The following is a 17,987-nucleotide window of genomic DNA, read 5'->3' on the forward strand; positions in this document are numbered from 1 at the left end:
AGCCTAGCTATCCTTAGACGCCAAGAGGAACATTGTTGTGTCCTTTATTGTATTTTCTGTTATGAGCTAGGTGACTTACACAATAACCCCATGACCTTACTTAATGTTCTAGCTTAGTCTCTGGTGAATGCACTATTTAATGCACTTCTAACTGGTTTGTATGACTATTTAGTGCACATGAACGAAAGATGACTGAAATAAGGAAGCATGAATGTATTGCTATAAGCAATCGGAGTGGTGCCTTACCATCATTAATTCAAAATACTTGTTGGAGGTCTCACTGGTCCTCTTATTGCTACTCAGAAGCCACTGCTGCACCATCTGCCCCTGTCATCATCTGTTATTGGGGTACCAGTAAACCTAAGGACTTTAGATGGATCTAAAGGGCCTTATTTAGCATTTGGCAGATGGGATACTCTGTCAAAACATGAGGGATAGCCTGTCCACAATATTACGTGTCACAATTTATAATGCACTGGTAATTCCACAGATGGGACATCTGCCAAGTTTGTGAAGGAGTATCCCATCTGCCAAACTCTAAGAGTTATACGAATAGGACTGCAATGTTACAGAATTTGATCATTGATACTTATTGTAATTCAGGCTGCAGGTAGCCCCGAACAAGTGCCCCATAGAAAGCCTGGGCTACTTTCATTATTGCCTATTCACCTCGACTGCGTACAATTCATGGGCCTGTAGTTTGTTCTGAATTATCATTTCAAAATTTCCTGTATACATTTCCCACAACCCTTTTCTCTCCATCCACAGTTTGACTATTATACAAAATATACATAATATGTACTTTCATCTTAACATCTCTCTCTCACTGTCACCTCTCATGACGTTCTTTCATTCTCACACGGCCACGCCCTTCTTTTCTTACTACTGCATGCATGCTGGTCACATTTCTGTATTGTATTGTATTGCATTGTATTGTATTTGCGTTTTTATGTATAAATCACCTGATTACTAAAAGCTGTCCTAGTGCTGATACTAAATATAACAAAACTGAGGCACACAAGGATTACATACTTCTGAGCAGTCAGATATTTTTTAGAGCTTTACAAAATGGAACGAGCAGCTGATGGGCACATAGATTATTAAGACAGACTTCACACAGTTTTGCTGCAAGAACAGAAAATGCCCACCCACCTGATCTCACTTGACGATGTTTTGGTATTTTTAGTGGACAGAAAATCTTTAAGTGTGCGGGTGACTGATTGAGAGAGAACTTTCACTGAAGATTGATGAAGCCTTAAATGATCACTTGCCCTCATGCCGTTCGTATCATTCATGCACTATGGAAAATACCACACACCAGCTGTGTTTGCTAATTGTTATCTTAATTTCAGCTCTCACAGAATATGGTAAGCTAGAGTTTTCAATAGGGGGACAGGTGCATTATCCAAGACTGGAATCTTTAAGGACTAGTCAAGAAGGAAAACATGCACAAGTGAGGAAGTCTCTGAGTACACCTGTAGATGATTAGGCCAGGTATACGAGTCGTAACAAATCTCAGATCACCCTTATGATCCCTTCACGTTAAGGTAAAGATCTTCTTCATGCACCTAAGGTTGATGCAAGGCCTGATGTACAAGATCCTCTTAATTCTGAGGCTTGTAGAAAAGGAATATATACCTCGACAATGATATAAAAACTGAGCAACATTTAATGTTCAAGAAATGAATCAACAGATAGGTCTTTGTTTATTTATGTCTTTGTCTTCTCAGGGCTGACATCTTTTAGCCCAGAGCACCTCTAAGCACGATGCAACGTCAGGGTCTTATACACAGGCACATGCACGCACAGCAGATTGTTTAGGAATACAAATTCACTCATTTTGCAGTTGTTAAGGTCTGGGTTACTGAAAAGTTGCTGAAAAGTTGTTCACTCTAATGTGTCAGTTAAGCAATGAACCGTCCCTCATCGGTTCCACTTCTCTTGTTTGAGTAGTGTTTAGCCGTGGCAATTAAGGCTGCATTACATATAAGGGAGGCCCGCTGTGCTAGCTGGGAAACACATGACCATGCTGCAGGGCCTGCATATTTAAAGTGCATTTGATCATTTTCTTAAATATAGACAGCATGTGGTGGTCTTTCTGGTCTAGCAGTGATACTGGCAAGTGCGAGACTGGGGTTGTAAAGGAACTCCCTGCATTGTGGCCCAAGAGAGGAGCACAACTGAGCATGCCCAGCGCAGGGCACTCACATGAACTGAACCAATGACAGGAAGAAGGTAGGGGGACGCGGGCTAATCCTATAATGCAGGCATTGAAACTTCTGGTTGATGCTGAAGAAAACGTGAATAAAGCATCTAAAGATGGATCTAAAACAGAATGAGGATGGCACAAACCAAATGTCACAATAATCAGCTGTCAGTTATTGAAAGTTAATGGGAACAGGAGGCGACCCTGCTCACAATGTACAAGAACTGAATCACCGACATTGGGAAAGTATTCAAGGCCTAGGTCCCTCAGGGAGACCTGGGGCATTCCCTCAATAAGATGAATCAAAGTTCGCTCACTATTTTGTGTGAACGGAAAAACAAACGTGGATTTGTCTGTAACATTCCTGTTTCCAGTTGCTGGTAAGGGAAGTATATTTGGTCATATCTTTTTAGATGTCTTGAGCACACTGAGTGACAATAAATGGGAATAGTATTTATTGGGTAAAGCAACCACAATCTACTTCTCAATGGATCTGCAAAGTTGGTAACCACACAGAACAGATCAAAACTCTATTTCAATTATAGAATATATGAAAAAACAAGGTATTGAGGCTGCTACTCAAGAAGCAAGAAGAGGGGAAATGTGCCAAGAGTATGAGAGTAAAGACGGATTTCAATAAAATAGACGGGCTACAAGTAAGAAACAAAGAGGTACAGCAAATGCTGATAAACGTACCAGAAGCAAAACATAGGAATTTATTCACCACAAAATTAGCGAAGACAGTTAACAGTGCAGTTTTTTCTGATGAACTAACATAGATGAAAAATCATGACCGATACATTACAGAGATCAGTCGAGGAAGTTCAGCTATTCTGTCTAGGGAAGAACAAGAATCAAATAATTTATTGGTTCAGAGTTTAAGCTGCAGCCTTTGAAAGGGAATGAATTTTCCAAGACTCTTAATTTCCACATTTAAAGCTCAACAATCTAAGGGATAATTACAACATTAGATGATGGGAAATCCACCGAGGGATTAAGAGGAGAAAGAAACGGAAAAAAAACTAGATACTAGTACAATACACAGCACATGACTTAATGTCGGTCATGTTATACAAATCAAGGGCAGACATATGGAACCCATATAAATACTAACATCTAAGGATACAGCCACTAGAGGGCAGTGTATTGGATGGTTCTGTCAAGAAAAGGAGCATGAGCATTTCTGTCCCTCATGTAAAAAACAGAGCCCTGCTATTTATTGCTGCAAATGGCCTTTGCATTGTCCACTGCGTTAAGCATGGGATATCCATGCTGAAAAATCATCACTTCCTCCTACTCGTTTGCAAAAGACCGCTATTATTGCATTGCCGAAGATGCATGCCGAGGTGGCTATTGCTGCAACTGTGTACTAATTTATGCAAATGCTTACTCATAACTGCGAAATGGCCCTGGAAAAAGCCAAACAGCAAAGGGCTACTGTCAGTTCTGCTGGAACCAACAGCTTCCATTCTGAGCAATCTATGTAGCCTCCACTGACGGTTTGAGAAGAGGCCTAGTCCTGTCATACAACAACATGCAGAGTCCAAAGCAGACAAGAAACAAGAACAGCATGGATACACAAGAAAAGATTGAGATCAGAGACCTGGAAGCTGTAGAAGACCGGAGAATTGCAGGTGGTGCCTGGTTTTCCAAGTCATTCAGAGAAGGAACACCAATTTATCGACAGAAGGGCTCTTTCCAGAACAGTTTAAGCAGCAGCATAGCATGAACAAGTTGCCTCACAACTAGTTGATTGTGTTAGTCGAGTACACACTATTCTCACACCATATTCCCATTTCTTGCACTTTTGTTTTGCTTTCCCTGCATTTCAATTGTGTTCCTTCCAACTTGACCTATGAAGGAAGCCCCTCTGTCGGCTTAAGGCGTTCACACTTGAACTTATCGGAAGTTGCTCTCACTGACAGCGCCTCCTTGTACTCCCAAGCTAAGGGAAGGTCTCCCTGTGGAGCCTGAAAATTAAATTAGTAGCCTTAGATTGATTTGTGGGAGCAGTGCATGTGCATCAAATAGAACGTAGTATGGATGATGTGTGGCTTCAATTGAATTTAAAAAAGCTCCAACCTTCCTATATATTTTTTTTTTATTTGTTTGCAAATTAAATAAACTGTGTCATCATTTGTGTATGTGTTAGATGGAATTCTTGTTTCTTTATTTTTTTGTGTTTTGTTTTGTGGTTCAAATCATCAACAGTAGGCCTGAGTTCCCGGCTTCCAGTAATTACTCAGTATGGGTCCCCAGATTCCAGGAGTGATTCAGTGGGGGTGTCTGGGCTCCACTAATTATAAAGTGGGGGTCCACAGAAGTTAAAATGTTGGGAACCACTGATCTAGGTCATCAGCAAGCCTGCCATTCCCTGCCTAGCATGCAGGAGCTTAACAGCATCTCTGGCCTTATCTATGAGGACACCCGAGGTGTGCTCAAAGTCTTTCTGGAGAATGTGATCCAGGACACTGTCACCTACACCGAGCATGCCAAGAGAGAGATTGTGACTATCATGGATGTGGTATACACCCTGAAGCGTCAGGGGCATGCTCTCTATGGATTTTGTGGGTAAATAATCTACATACTTAAAAAAAAAAAAAACAGCGTGTCGCAATTCACCTGACTTACTCTTGCTCAATTGTTCGCGTCTGGTCTGCCACAGACCTTCTAGTTCTTGCTCAGATCCAGTCCTGACAGCTCTAGCTCTGCTTCCAAAATTCACCCTTGCAACAACTGAAGGATTTCTTGTGCCTTTGAGCTATTTACTCATGTGCTCTCAAAAACCTACTTCCCAGACAGCATGATTTTTGTACCTCCTAATAGACCTTATACAGGAAACGGTTCTTTAAGGGGTCACCCTTCCTCAAGTAAGACATGAAGAATTGACTTATACGTCTAGCATATGACACACATGCACAACTTACACTGTGATAGAAAGACTTGATGAAATCAGGCATGTGTAAAATGGGAGCTTTTTGTTCAACCAGAGTACACATTTTGCTGATTCTGGTTAAACTGAGGGTCTCCTACTAATTTTCTGTGCTTCAGTGGCCAACTCCTTCTCCAGTGTAACTGACTTAAAATTTCAACTGCATTTTTAGATACACTGTGCTGACTACGGACTTTTTATAGACAGTACATTCTGAACTTTACAAAACTTCTTAAAGAGCTTGTTTTGGACGCAGGTGAAGCCCTGCTGTGCTAAGGAGGTGATGCGAAACAGCAGGGGGAGGCTGGAACAAAATCCTGCCATCGCCTAAAAAACAGAATTGTGCACTCTCAGGAGACTTCTCGAGTTTCTTCCGGTGCCCCAGAGCAGTACAGAAACAAAGTCTCACATGAGGCGAATTCCCACAGAGTACATTCACATTTTCCTTCTCATGCTTTCATGCATGGCCACCAAAACATGATTCTTTGCTTCTGACCTGATAAATATGCAATACTGGTTAGGAGAACAGAAGTTTACATCTTCAATGTTCCTCTATTTTGCCCTCTGTTACCATCATCTGAGCCTTGTTTAAAGCTACAACTGAACGTAATTCTCATGTTACATACTAAATTCAGTAGATATGGACTGTAGTTTTTGAATGAATAGAAGTGTTCATGTGTATTCTTACTCAGCTTCCTCTTGCTAATAACTGTTGCTGCTTTACCTAGTCATAAGTAATAGTGACTCCGATAATGTCAGATCAACTGTCTGTTCCAGACTTTTATTTCATTAGTTTAGTCAAATCCTCCATCCTTTTGTCTCATCTGCTACGAAGATGTTTCCTTCAGGTTTACTAACATTCTACCCAAAGAATAGAGATTGTTTTGTGTGGCTATTTGAAATTCTAACACAAATTTCTCCCTAAATTTGAGACTTACCTTTGAAACAAATCTGTTATTTTATTTAAGTTTGCTGCCTGTGGCTTATTGGTACTCAAAGAACGCATACATTAGAGAGTTTGCCACCTCTAGAGTTCAGACATTTTTGGAATTAGGAAGGTGTTCAGACTGTGTGTAACGAGATGACCCTCGATCATCTTAGATGCCTTTGGAAGTTTGTTTTAGAGAGCTGTCACCTGAATAACGAAAGATCAAACTCCAGATCACTACCTGTGGTATCTCGGTCTCTGTAGCCAAGCAGTGCACAAGGAACATTTTGTTTACAAGAATTAGGGTTTTAATTTGGAATGGAGACTTGGAGACATACTTATGTTAAGAAACTATAACTCGTTAGCCAAATTTACTTTGTGGCACAAATTATAGTTTCTTCAGATAAGTATAAGTATATTTATAACTGTTGAATTTCTATGGTTTTGTATGTTTAAAATGTCAACCTAACTATAACATCCCTGTAACATTTGTTTTTTTCAGTACATTTCTACGGTTTTTGTAATACACACATCAATATTTCTGTCAGGTTGTAGCCAGCCAATCAGGGCGTTGCTTTTCTCCTGGATTCGAGGAGGATCTGAGGAGGATTCGAGGATCCACGGATTGCCCGAAAAAAAGAGAAGGGCAATTTTTGTGCCGATAAGGTGTCTAGAAGGGACCCCCCCATGTGCCCTATGGGGTCAGGATACCTGTATCCTGAACCCTTATTTGTTTTTACACTGTGCCTTCCCCCAGGCAACGCGAGAAACAAAGTGGCAGCCACAACTTTTCTGTCAGGTTGTGGGGGCAGCCAATCAGATTCTTGTTTTTACTCCAAATCCAAGGAGGATCCGAGGAGGATCCACATCCGTATATATACAAATTTGGTTTCCATTTAATAACTAGAAAACTACTGAATGGATATACACCAAATCAGAAAAAAGGGCACTTTCTGGACCAAGAGCTAGCTTTCTGCCAAATTTGGTGCAAGTCTGTCCAGTTGTTCGGGCTGTAGTTGTGTTCAAAATCCCTATGGAAATTAACATGAGTAAAATGCATATCTTGTGATCAAGAGGACGTGATCCTCAAAATGCATCAGGTGTTGTGGTTGCCATTTCACTAATAAATTGCTATACTGATGAAGAAGCTGTGGCTGAAAGTGTTTTTCCTTATGGAGACTGCTGGTGAGAAGCAGGCAAGTGGGAGAAACGTCTGTGTGGATATATATATTTATATATATATATATATATATCTGTATATATAAATATATATAAGGTCAGCCGCATAAATGTTATGCACCATGTATTAATGGTGATGGCGTCCACAATCAAAAGGAGTTGAAAATTAATATTATCGTCTGCTGTTCCTGTCCGAGTTTAGTGCCTCCATGACACGGGTCGAGGAAAGTAGCCAGGTGATAGATCCAAGAAAAAAGTGACTCAAACAAATGGACTGGCCAAATAACCAAAATATACTTCTACTACAAATGTGGAATTAGTGCAGTCCTGAGATCTCTTGAGATATGCAGAAATCAAGTGATATTATCAGTGATGTTCAGTCCACCTGGATGCAATGATTTTAAACGGTACATCCAGAAGTTTTCTCTGGAGTCCAGTAGTTCTACCTTTAAGACACAGGAAACATCTTCAAAGGTGTACACAGTGAGGATATCTAGCTTATACTGGTTCACTGTTTAAAGTGTGATTGAGATTTTATTGTTCACAGTGATTTTAGACTTTTATTTGAAAAGCTCATTCTTGCACAGCAAGGTATACAGGGGGTTATTTCAGGCAGATGCGGGCCAAAATAGTTCACTTTGATTATTTGCACAGTGCTTATTTCCGCGTTCTACCTATACTAAGGCAATTTAGTTGGGTGTGTGGGGATATTAGGAGACAAGTTCTCCCTGGTTGTGTGTAGTGCCAGTCCCTCCTGTGACACACTTGAGAGGATGCCATCTTGGTCAGCGGTCCAGCTCTTTGCTACTGGAAACCCTGTTTAATGAGGCCAGGTGCGCTGCAGTGATAAGACGGACACAGTGAGGATATCTAGCTTATCATGGTTTACTGTTTAAAGCGTGATTTACATTTTATTGTTCACAGTGATTTTAGACTTTTATATGAGAGGCACATATTTGCGCAGCAAGGTATACAAGGGGTCATTTCAGACAAAAGAGGGCCAAAATCGTTCACTTTGATTATTTGTACTGTGCTTATTGCACATTCTATCTGCTTAAAGGCACTTTAGTTATGGGGATTTAGGAAACAAGGTCTCCCTGGCCATGTTCAGTACCAGTCCGTCCTATGACACACTTGAGCGGACGCCATCTTGTTCGGCGGTTGAGCTCTTGGCTGCCAGAAACCCTATTTAATGAGACCCGGTGCGCATCTGCGCAGCTAGTGCGGCAAAGGTGTGCCAGAGGTGCACCAAAGACAGGCCTGTCTGCTTGCGTCCACTGCTGTCTGGGGCCAGGGGCCAGAAAAGCTGCCCTTTTTGGATTAGATCATATATGTTACACAGCGGCTGCCCTAATGAATTTAAACCGTCATCCTAACAGCGTATATATGCATTCAGGAAATGCACACTCCATGCCTAGCAACTAAATTGTTTGTAAGCATTTGTTTAATCGTCCTGAAAGTAAAGCTAAAGCTGGGCTGTAGGCATCAACCAGTAAACAACCTAGGATGGGTTGGCAAATGTTTTTGATTAAATGTAAGTCTCTCCCAAAACATAGTTTCCGATTGTTTGTGCTGCTGGAAGAAAAGTGAACGGACATCCTCTTCTTGACGGAAACATGGCAAAGAGAGGATAGCTGGCTGGACATTACTAAAGCACTCCCCACTGGTTATGCTATAGCGAAAGGAGACAGAGTTGGAAAATTGGGAGGAGGAGTAGGTATTATCTTGAAAGATAATTATGAATGCAAGTCCTTCTCAATTGATATCACCAACTGTGACAATTTGGTTTTCTCTATCAAATTATCTCACACATTTACATTTTCTGGCTTACTTATATACTGTCCTCCGGGACTAGCTTGTAAATTTATGCAGTCCTTACCAGAACTGGTGGCCCAATATCTGGTGGCCCAATATAGTCTTTCAACAGCCAATTTTCCTTTATAAGGAGATTTGAATCTTCATATGGATGCCATCATATGTACTCAGATAACAAATTCTAAACAAGATCTACCAGCAATCCAGCAACAGCAACTAGTCGACCTGCCAATTCATGTTAAAGGCCACATTTTGGACCCAGTTTTGACAAATGACCCACTCCTGAAGGTACTGGCACAATTACCAGGGCCTTGGTCAGACCATCTGTTGATCCCATTTTCAACATCAACAGAAGATAATCCAAATCATCATATGGTAACATTGAAACTGACCAGGCAATGGTCCACGTTAAATAGGTCACTGTGGGAATCAACCCTGGCAAGGTCAGCCCCGAAGCTGGAGGACAATGTGATTATCTCATATTTTAAATTTCAGGACTGGATCAGTTCAACACTAGGGCCCTCATTACGAGCGTGGCGGTCTCAAGACTGCCACACTCGTGATGGCAGTCGAACCGCCGCAGACAGGGCGGTCCTTCCACCCTATTATGACCGTGGCAGATGGGCCACGGTCCGACCGCCTGCACCACCAGGTTGCCACCTGTCGTGAGGCTGGCGGTCTTAGTGGTCACAGTCCGCGCTGGGGATTACGAGCACCCTTTCCTCCAGCCTTTGCATGGCGGTCTCACCACCATGCAAAGGCTGGTAGAAAGGGGGTGTCTGGGGCCCCATGGGGCCCATGCACTGCCCCAGCTTTTGGCATGGGCAGTGCAGGGGCCCCAATGGACAGCCGGTCACGCTTTTCACTGCCCGAATACGGGCAGTGAAATGCGCAACGGGTGCTATTGCACTGGACGCACCACAACATTGTCGCCGGCTCGATTACGAGCCAGCATCAATGTTGTGGTGAGTTTTCCTTTGAGCCAGCGGCGGAAATGCTGTTTTCACCTGCTGGCCCAGCGTAAAACTCCTAATAGGACACCCAGCATACCGCCAGCATTGGAGGTTTGCTGGCTGCAGCGGCTTCGATGGTCTTTCAAAAAGACTGCAGAAGCTGTAATGAGGGCCTAGATGTACTTATTCCAAAAAAGAGTAGTAGAACTTGTCAGGTGAGAAATAGTATTAAATTTGCCATACAATTAAATCAGGTTCTCCTATAGATCCGGCTCAAATACAAATGATGAGAAGGGTATAGAAAGTTATAGAGGTTTTAGCATCGCTTTTTAATTTATCTTTGGAGAGTGGGTGAGTGGATTCATGGAAAAATGCAATAATTCGCTGTTTGCTAAAAAAAAAACCACTAGATCCTGACAATGTAGAACACTGTAGGACAATTTTGTTGCTACCAGGAATTAGTGACATTTTGGGAAAATGGACTAACAGTTTATTATCTGACTTCTTGAACACTAATAAATTATTGCACCAGATGCAGACTGGCTTCTGAGCAGGTTGTAGTACTGAGACATCCCTTATGCTGGCAACGGAAGACATAAAGAGAACGCTGAACAAAAGAGTTTTGGCTGCACTCATTCTGTTGGATTTGAGCACAGCCTTCGACACATTCTCCCATTCAATCATTGGTCGGAGGCTTGAAAGCATTTGGATAAAAGGGCCAGTGTTAAAGTGGCTAATCTCCTTTTGTACAAAAAGGACATTCCAAGTCAGTGAAGGGCCTCATCTATCAGAAACGCACCAGCTGAAGTGTGGAGTACTGCAGGGCTCCTCTTTGAGTCCTACATTATTTAATGTATATGTGCGGCCGCTGTCAAACATCATTTGCGATCTGGGTTTTACAATGGTCTTCTATGTGGATGACACCCAGATTGTTGTCTCGCTGTCACCAAATACTCTGGAAACCTTCAACTGACTTAACATTTGTCTGGAAAGGGTATCTGAATGGATGGTCTCTAGCTGTCTCAAGCTAAATGGAGATAAAACAGAGGGAATGGTGACCGGTAATAATCCAGCACTTTGGGACCAATTTCTTTGGCCAAAGAACTTGGGGGAACGTCCAGTCCCCACACCTGAAGAAAAAAGTTTGGGTGTTATTCTGGACAAGGATTTGTCGATGGCTGTTCAGGCTAAGAAGGTGTCTAGTGTGTGTTTTGGTATTCTGAGATCTCTCCGGAAAAGACTAAAATGGCTTCCAGTGGAATGTCAGAGAATAGTAGTCCAGGCTATACTCTCCCAATTGGACTACAGCAGTAGTCCGTCATATGCTATTAGGAAGCTACAGGTGATGCAAAATGCCGCAGCCAGAGCTTTGACGGGTCTGTCTAAATCACAGTCAGCACGTGCAGCTCTAACTCAGCTTCATTGGCTGCCAATAAAAGAGAGAGTAAAATTCAAGACCCTCTGTATTGCCCAAAGGGTAAAACACTCCCAAGGCTCCCATGTACTTCAACATCTTAGTCACACCACATACTACTCCTAGAGATTTAAGATCAAATCCTCCCTCTATGCTGACTGTTCCCAGAATCATAAGAAGAAGATGTGGTGGTCAGCCTTTTAGCCACCTCGTCTCCAAACTATGGAACTCGCTTCCTATTCCACTAAAAGCAGGAAGAACTTACTCAGCATCAGGAAAATGTTGAAAACCTATCTGTTTACTCAAACAGAGTTATAATTTTGATAGGTCCTCACTGTATGCCGACAGCACCAGGAAACCTGTATATGGGTAGCTATGCACTCTATAAATACTTTTTTATGTTAATAATAATAATAATTCTGATTGCAAATGGTCCACAAGGTTAAAATGATTGGCTACAGGCTGGTCGGGTTTCTTATTAATGATTGCTGATTTGTAGTTCCTGAATTGTGCATGGAGGTCATTCACCTTTTGGTAAACATAATGGATTTTACAGCTTTGGCGTTGCCACTGAATCACATAAATAATGCATGTTGAGCATCATGTAAGATGCGGTCTTATTCCATAGATCCTTCTGATAACAGAATTAGTTACTGATTATGTTTGTAAAAGGTATACACATGTGATGCACTTTTTAGAATCACAGCAAGTAACCCCTGCATTGGTTACAACTTGCATGAGTTCAGCTCTCACAATAAGAGATCGTAAATTGGGAGCTCTGTGTTAAGCAATGACTGGGAATTTTGGAAAAACCTTATGCAATTGTTCACAAGTGTATAATAAGAGAAATGTTTGTGCATTATATTCCTGCAATTGGGAGCTCATGGATGAAAGTCAACCACAAATGGAATTGTGTCACTTGTGTTTCTGCTGAAGGTATTCCACATAATTGCTTCCCTGGGTAAGCAATGTTGATGTATGATAGGTAAAGGATATATATATATATATATATATATATATATATTTAATATCACTTGTGACTGGCATTCTAGTTTTGTGTGAGAGGCTTTAGTGGGCTGGGTGCATGTCTGTGGGATATGAACTTCTATGGGACAGAAGTTTTCCTTTGCCGCTCTGCCATCGTTTCCCCTCCTCTGTGCCTTTCTTAGTTGTTTTTCTGTGTTTTCACACTAGGGATTTTGACCTTTGAAGGAACCCAGGGCCGGATTTAGGTCAGTGCGACTGGAACTGGGGGGCAGACAGTGTTTAGAAATAACTTCTGTGTTTAAAAGCACCTGTTGCAGCATCCCATGTGTGTCCAGCAGTTTTCAAGCAACAATAAAAATGGTCACGATAACCCTAGTGATTACTGTTTCTGCTGGAGTGCAATAAGAGTTGTGTCTAGTGGCAATTCTGACTGATCATGAAGTAGCTCAGAGTATTAATATCCGTGCTGCAAAGAACATCTACCAAGCAGATCACAGAACTGTATTTTATGTGTCTAGCTTACTAGGTTAATGCATTTGTCACAGAGATTCTTTTGTTATTTGCAGTTCATAAGTTACAGTCCCAATATAGCACAGTGACCTATGAGCTATCAAAAAACTGCAAGCAAACTGCATAGTATAGGTCAGAATGTTACATTTTCCCCAGTCTTTCATTATCTATTCCTAATATTTCTAAAAAGGGTTTGTTTGCGAAGAAACACATTCTTGTTAATAAAGCTGACCACTGTGGTAGGTTGTAAATCCTGAATTTGTGCCTGTCATTACCGAACACTGTTAAAATATACTGTCTACTAGAATGGACAGCATGTGATTCCTACACTTTGTCATCCTCGTTGTCTTATGTAATGTTTCCTGTAGATTGATTTATACATGTATGATTCATTGCCCCTGTATAAAGTGTGTGTAATGTAAAGTGATCCGGCACCTTATACTGGTATGAGTAACGCTATAAAGCAAATGAAGTGCATGTGAGGGGCTATGGAGAGATGAGGGGCACTACTGGAGGGTGGCAGTGAGGGAATCTGTGGAGGAGGTCATGGGGTAGGGGCGGGAATGCTAGTAGATTGTCGCACCAGGTGTCACTACCGCGACACGAAGTCTGAAAGAATCACTGTATCCACAATGGTGACCGAAGGCATTCATCACTTTCTTAGCTCTCACCAATTTCCCTTTAGGAACTAACACAGTTCTGAATAGATCCTTATTAGCCTCCTTTAAAAGCACCATATTCTGGAAAGACAATCACCCGGAGCATCAGAAGGTGTTAATCCTAGATTACATAGAAATTAGTCCAAACAGTTCTGCAGAACATATTTTGTCTGTGGCTGAACTAAATCCGTATGGGTTTTCCCAAGTCACCTGCCCTGCAGTACCTTTATAAGAAATCAGCCATTTGCCTGTCCCTGAAAATGTCAGTTTTTGGAAAATTGTGGGCATCTTTTTTAAAAGACTGCTTGTAGGATTCCAAACTAACTATGGTGATTTGGAGGTTCCCAAGATTTGGAAATAAAGTAGAACTCTGTGCACTTGTAAACAATAGTGAAACCCACATATTGATTGACCGTTAATGCTGCTGCAAAAGAGATGTGAACCAGACAGGTGGTTATCCAGCAATCAACAAGAGCAATCCTAAAAACAGTATTATTATTTTTTTTAGGAATCTCTATTTACGTAGAAACTATAGCCAGAAAAAATAAACTTTAAGATGCTTGCCTTTGGCACCAACAACTTGATGACTTTGGCTCAATAGTCAGCCTTATCACGTGGTAATATTATACGGCTTTGTGTTTGGAGCATGGTCTGTAAAAAAGAGAATGCTCCAGACTAAGATCTGAAGAATAACCATACACGCTTTTAAGTGCCACACCTTTTTCACATGAGTAAAGAAAAAGCATGACAAAGTCTAAAGCTGAAGCACCAACCACCAGCCAGGCATGAGATACAATGAGTACAACTCCGTTCTCGTGGCTCAAGGACATGGGAAGAAGTCATCAGCATTATCCACCTAGTTTGCAGACTCAGAGAACCTGGATCTCGCTGTCTGAGTTTTCTCCAAAGAACTTTTAGCAGAAAATGCCGACATACTGTCAATGAGACCCTGCGGACAACTAATAGGGTTGTGTTTGTTTGAAACGATTCAACTTGGTGAAGGCACTGATGCCTGCCAAGGTATTGCATCACATGTGGGACAGTGCCACTTAATTATGTTTAGACATTCCTGTCTTTCTCTTATTACTTGTCTACACTTTCCTTTTAATCAACAGTCGGATTAGGATCTTTCAAAGTGTATTTTAATATTTCTTGCTTTCATGCTTCATTTTAAACCCCCCAAGTACAAGGGGATATCAAGTACTTTTAATGAATTCATCGAGGATTCTTTTGAAAACCTTAACTGTATTAATTCAATCTGATCCACCAATGCTCTTTTAATAATCTAAATTGTGCTAGAAGTTTATTGGAGAATTGGGGTCTGAAACTATAGAACTCCAAAGGGAAGTTGTTTGCCTTCTGTTCAATTAATTCCTGAAAACTAAACTTTTTAAAATGTATCCAACCAATTTCAACTTGAGCATGAGAGTGACAGATTTTTTTTAAATAGCTCAGGGCTGGGCTTTAAATCTAGAAGCATTTAGTACTTGTCAGTTTTGTGTTCTTGCTCTTTCTGTTACAGTACTTTGAAGTCACTTAGTTAATATGTAGCACAACATAAACCTTGTAATAAAATATAATGACCCCACATCCTTCTGAAAAAATTTGTATTGCTTGCCTACCACCACAAACTGAACAATTTGGGTAATTTAAATAATAACTCTGGTTGAGTTATCGCAAAAACTATTGAAAAGTCTTTAGAGTCCCTACCAGTCCCCTCATGATTGTTAGTGAGAAAGACCATCCCGTAGATTGACACAGGGAACAGGGAGGCTAGAAACACATCTGGAATACAGAAGGCGAGGCAACACAAAGCACATAATAGGGAGGTAACCCGACACAGAGGAAAAGTGAAAGGAGAGGAAATCAAAAAATCTGTTGAGGGTGGTAGACAATGGGATAAAACCAGGGGGGAGGACCAGAGTCAATCAGGAAACATGCAAGGAGATTGAGTTTCATTCAGGAAGAGATAATTGAACACATTCCCGTGTAAAAGACAGAAGCAGGATATATGTAAGTGAAGAATATGTAAACTGCTATGGGAATAGCAATAAATGCAATGGACCCTCAGGCGTGGGCAATTTGATACACAGAAATCAGAAATAATGCCCAAGGGCGGAAAGGGCAGAGAGTAGTCATATGAGGAGACGGGGCAAGGAAATACTAAGGCCTTGATTTCAGGAAAGTGGTGTTGCACTCATATTTAATGTACGGTGCTCCATGGCGGTAGTTAGGGAACTAGCATCAGAATTTTTTTATGCTAGTTCGGAGCTTTGCAGATTAGCATCAAAAATGTTGATGCTAATCTTGTAAAGCCCATTGAGGTCCATTGTAACCAATGGTAGCATCTTTTTACCGGCTGCGCTAAAAGTGCCGAAAAAAATGACACAAAGAAATCTTTTAGATTTCTTTGCGCCATTTCTTCGCCCCCTCTCCCCCCCCAACTGGGGAATGCCCCCTTTGCATACATTATGCCTGGCTCAGGCATAATATATTGCAAAGGGTTACAAAGTGGCATGATGCATGCATTGCGACACTTTGTAAATTTGGTGCGGCGATTTTGGCCTTGTTGGGTCATATTAGTGAAAAAAGAATTACGCTAATGTGGCGTAAGGAGGCGCTAGGAGCTCTTAAATGTGCCCCTCAATGTCTCATGAGAATGAAGAGTGGGCATACAGGCTCAATAGAATTAGACCTTCATAAACCCAAAGCACAATATGAAGAAGTTGAAGTTCAATTATAAAGAGTTTTTTTTATACAAAATATGTAAAGTATATTCTGGTGCAACTGTTAAGGGTATGCAATCTGCTAAATCATTGCAGAAGACATAAAAAATAATTAGGTTCTGCAGAAATGAAATAATGTTGTTGGTGTTTCTCTCAACAGTTGGCAATTGTCCTAAATCAAATTTCTTGAATGAGGGGTAAATATTTAGATTTTTGGTAAAGCTCCTATGGGGTTTGGTGAATTGTCTTATTGTTTGACACATTTGCCCATGAGGTTGTCATCTGAAGTGTGACCTTCGTCAGTTGGGGCCAAAAGACTAGTTTAAATTGGACAGGAGCCAACATCACAAAATATTATCTCTCAATACTATCATTTCAGTGCAAAATATGGCACGGCTTCAATGACCAAGCAAGCAAGGTATTCCAATAGAATTATGTTGTGACAAATTGGGGCCACGTAACATGCTCCTTGAAGCATTTACGCCTTCCAAATGTGAAATTTGTGTATGAGTAATCAGCACCTATTTCACACAACAAAATCAATTTGTTTTCGGAGCTGTGTGAGAAACATACATAAATTAAAAGTGGGTATTCCCTTGGAGCAGATAAACACAGACAGGACATATATTGTTACGCACCCTCAAAAGAACATATTACAAAGCAGGGTTGACGATCTGGTTTTAAAAGACAACCTGACAAACGAGAATAAATGTTTCTGATTTTGTAAATTAGTTCCCCTAAAAGAAGTCCCTCACTCCTTTAGTATGTGTAAAAAAATCTTTTTTTCACTTTTCCCTTGTCCATGTACAACTTTGTTCCCTGCTCTGAAAGAATTTCGGGGCACATGGCAATCACATAGATTTGCATGAGAAATGTACATTAAGAATAATTTTTAATGGGACTTAAAAACAAATGCATGTGAAACACCATAAATAAGAAAACGCTTTAAAGCAAGTATAGTTTACACACTGAATGAGCTATTCAAAGCCCCTAAAACTTTTCTGAATCAGACCCATTGTTTGTGGCGAAGAGGCAACCCACACTACCTGTGTGGGTTACCTCAGCGCTTGTTTGTGGTTGTCTCAATAACTTGAACGAGCTTCACTTTTATTGCCCCACCTTACACGAGCACTGTGCGCTGAGTGAAAATCAAAACCTCAACTGAGCTCCTCTGAAAGTGATACGTCAGTTGACAGCAGTCACCATGAACTGACTGACGTACAGCTCAGGGGTCCAAACGACTGGTCAATGTTCGAGGGTTCCTTTACTAAAATGTCTGACTTCAAGCAACACCCAGCAACATGGCGGATCTCACAGAACATCACCATTGTTTGCAGACTAATCATGCCTGTGACAGATGCGTAAAGTCTACCCAATGCCTGAAGGTATTGTTTCTCATGTCCTGCACTTCTTGGGTGTGTTGTGGAAGAAAAAATGTTTCGTGTTCAGTGGCAAAACAGTTAAAGCAGTGCTTAATTTGCAAATAAAAACGTTCCGGTGCCCAAAGCTGTCCTTTGAAACACGTGGCTGCTCCAATTAAATGTTCGAGCATAGGATACTGAGGCAGCTGTAAACCTGAAGCCATCTCGGACCTCTTTAATTTATTCACAGCCACTCCCTGCCCCTCCATCTCACTCTTGCAGCTTTCTGCTTTCTCCCTTTGTGACTCTTTTCCGTT

The 17,987-nt window shown here is 41.2% G+C and overlaps 1 protein-coding gene across 2 annotated transcripts in view; it reads right to left on the reverse strand.

Moving 5' to 3' along the window:
• SLC1A3 (solute carrier family 1 member 3) overlaps positions 1-17,987 on the reverse strand; it is a 114,579-nt gene that overhangs the window by 90,936 nt on the left and 5,656 nt on the right. The gene's annotated exons all lie outside the window — the stretch shown is intronic.

The sequence above is a fragment of the Pleurodeles waltl genome, chromosome 1_1 (genome assembly GCF_031143425.1).
Source record: "Pleurodeles waltl isolate 20211129_DDA chromosome 1_1, aPleWal1.hap1.20221129, whole genome shotgun sequence".
In the NCBI taxonomy this organism is placed as follows: Eukaryota; Metazoa; Chordata; class Amphibia; order Caudata; family Salamandridae; genus Pleurodeles; species Pleurodeles waltl.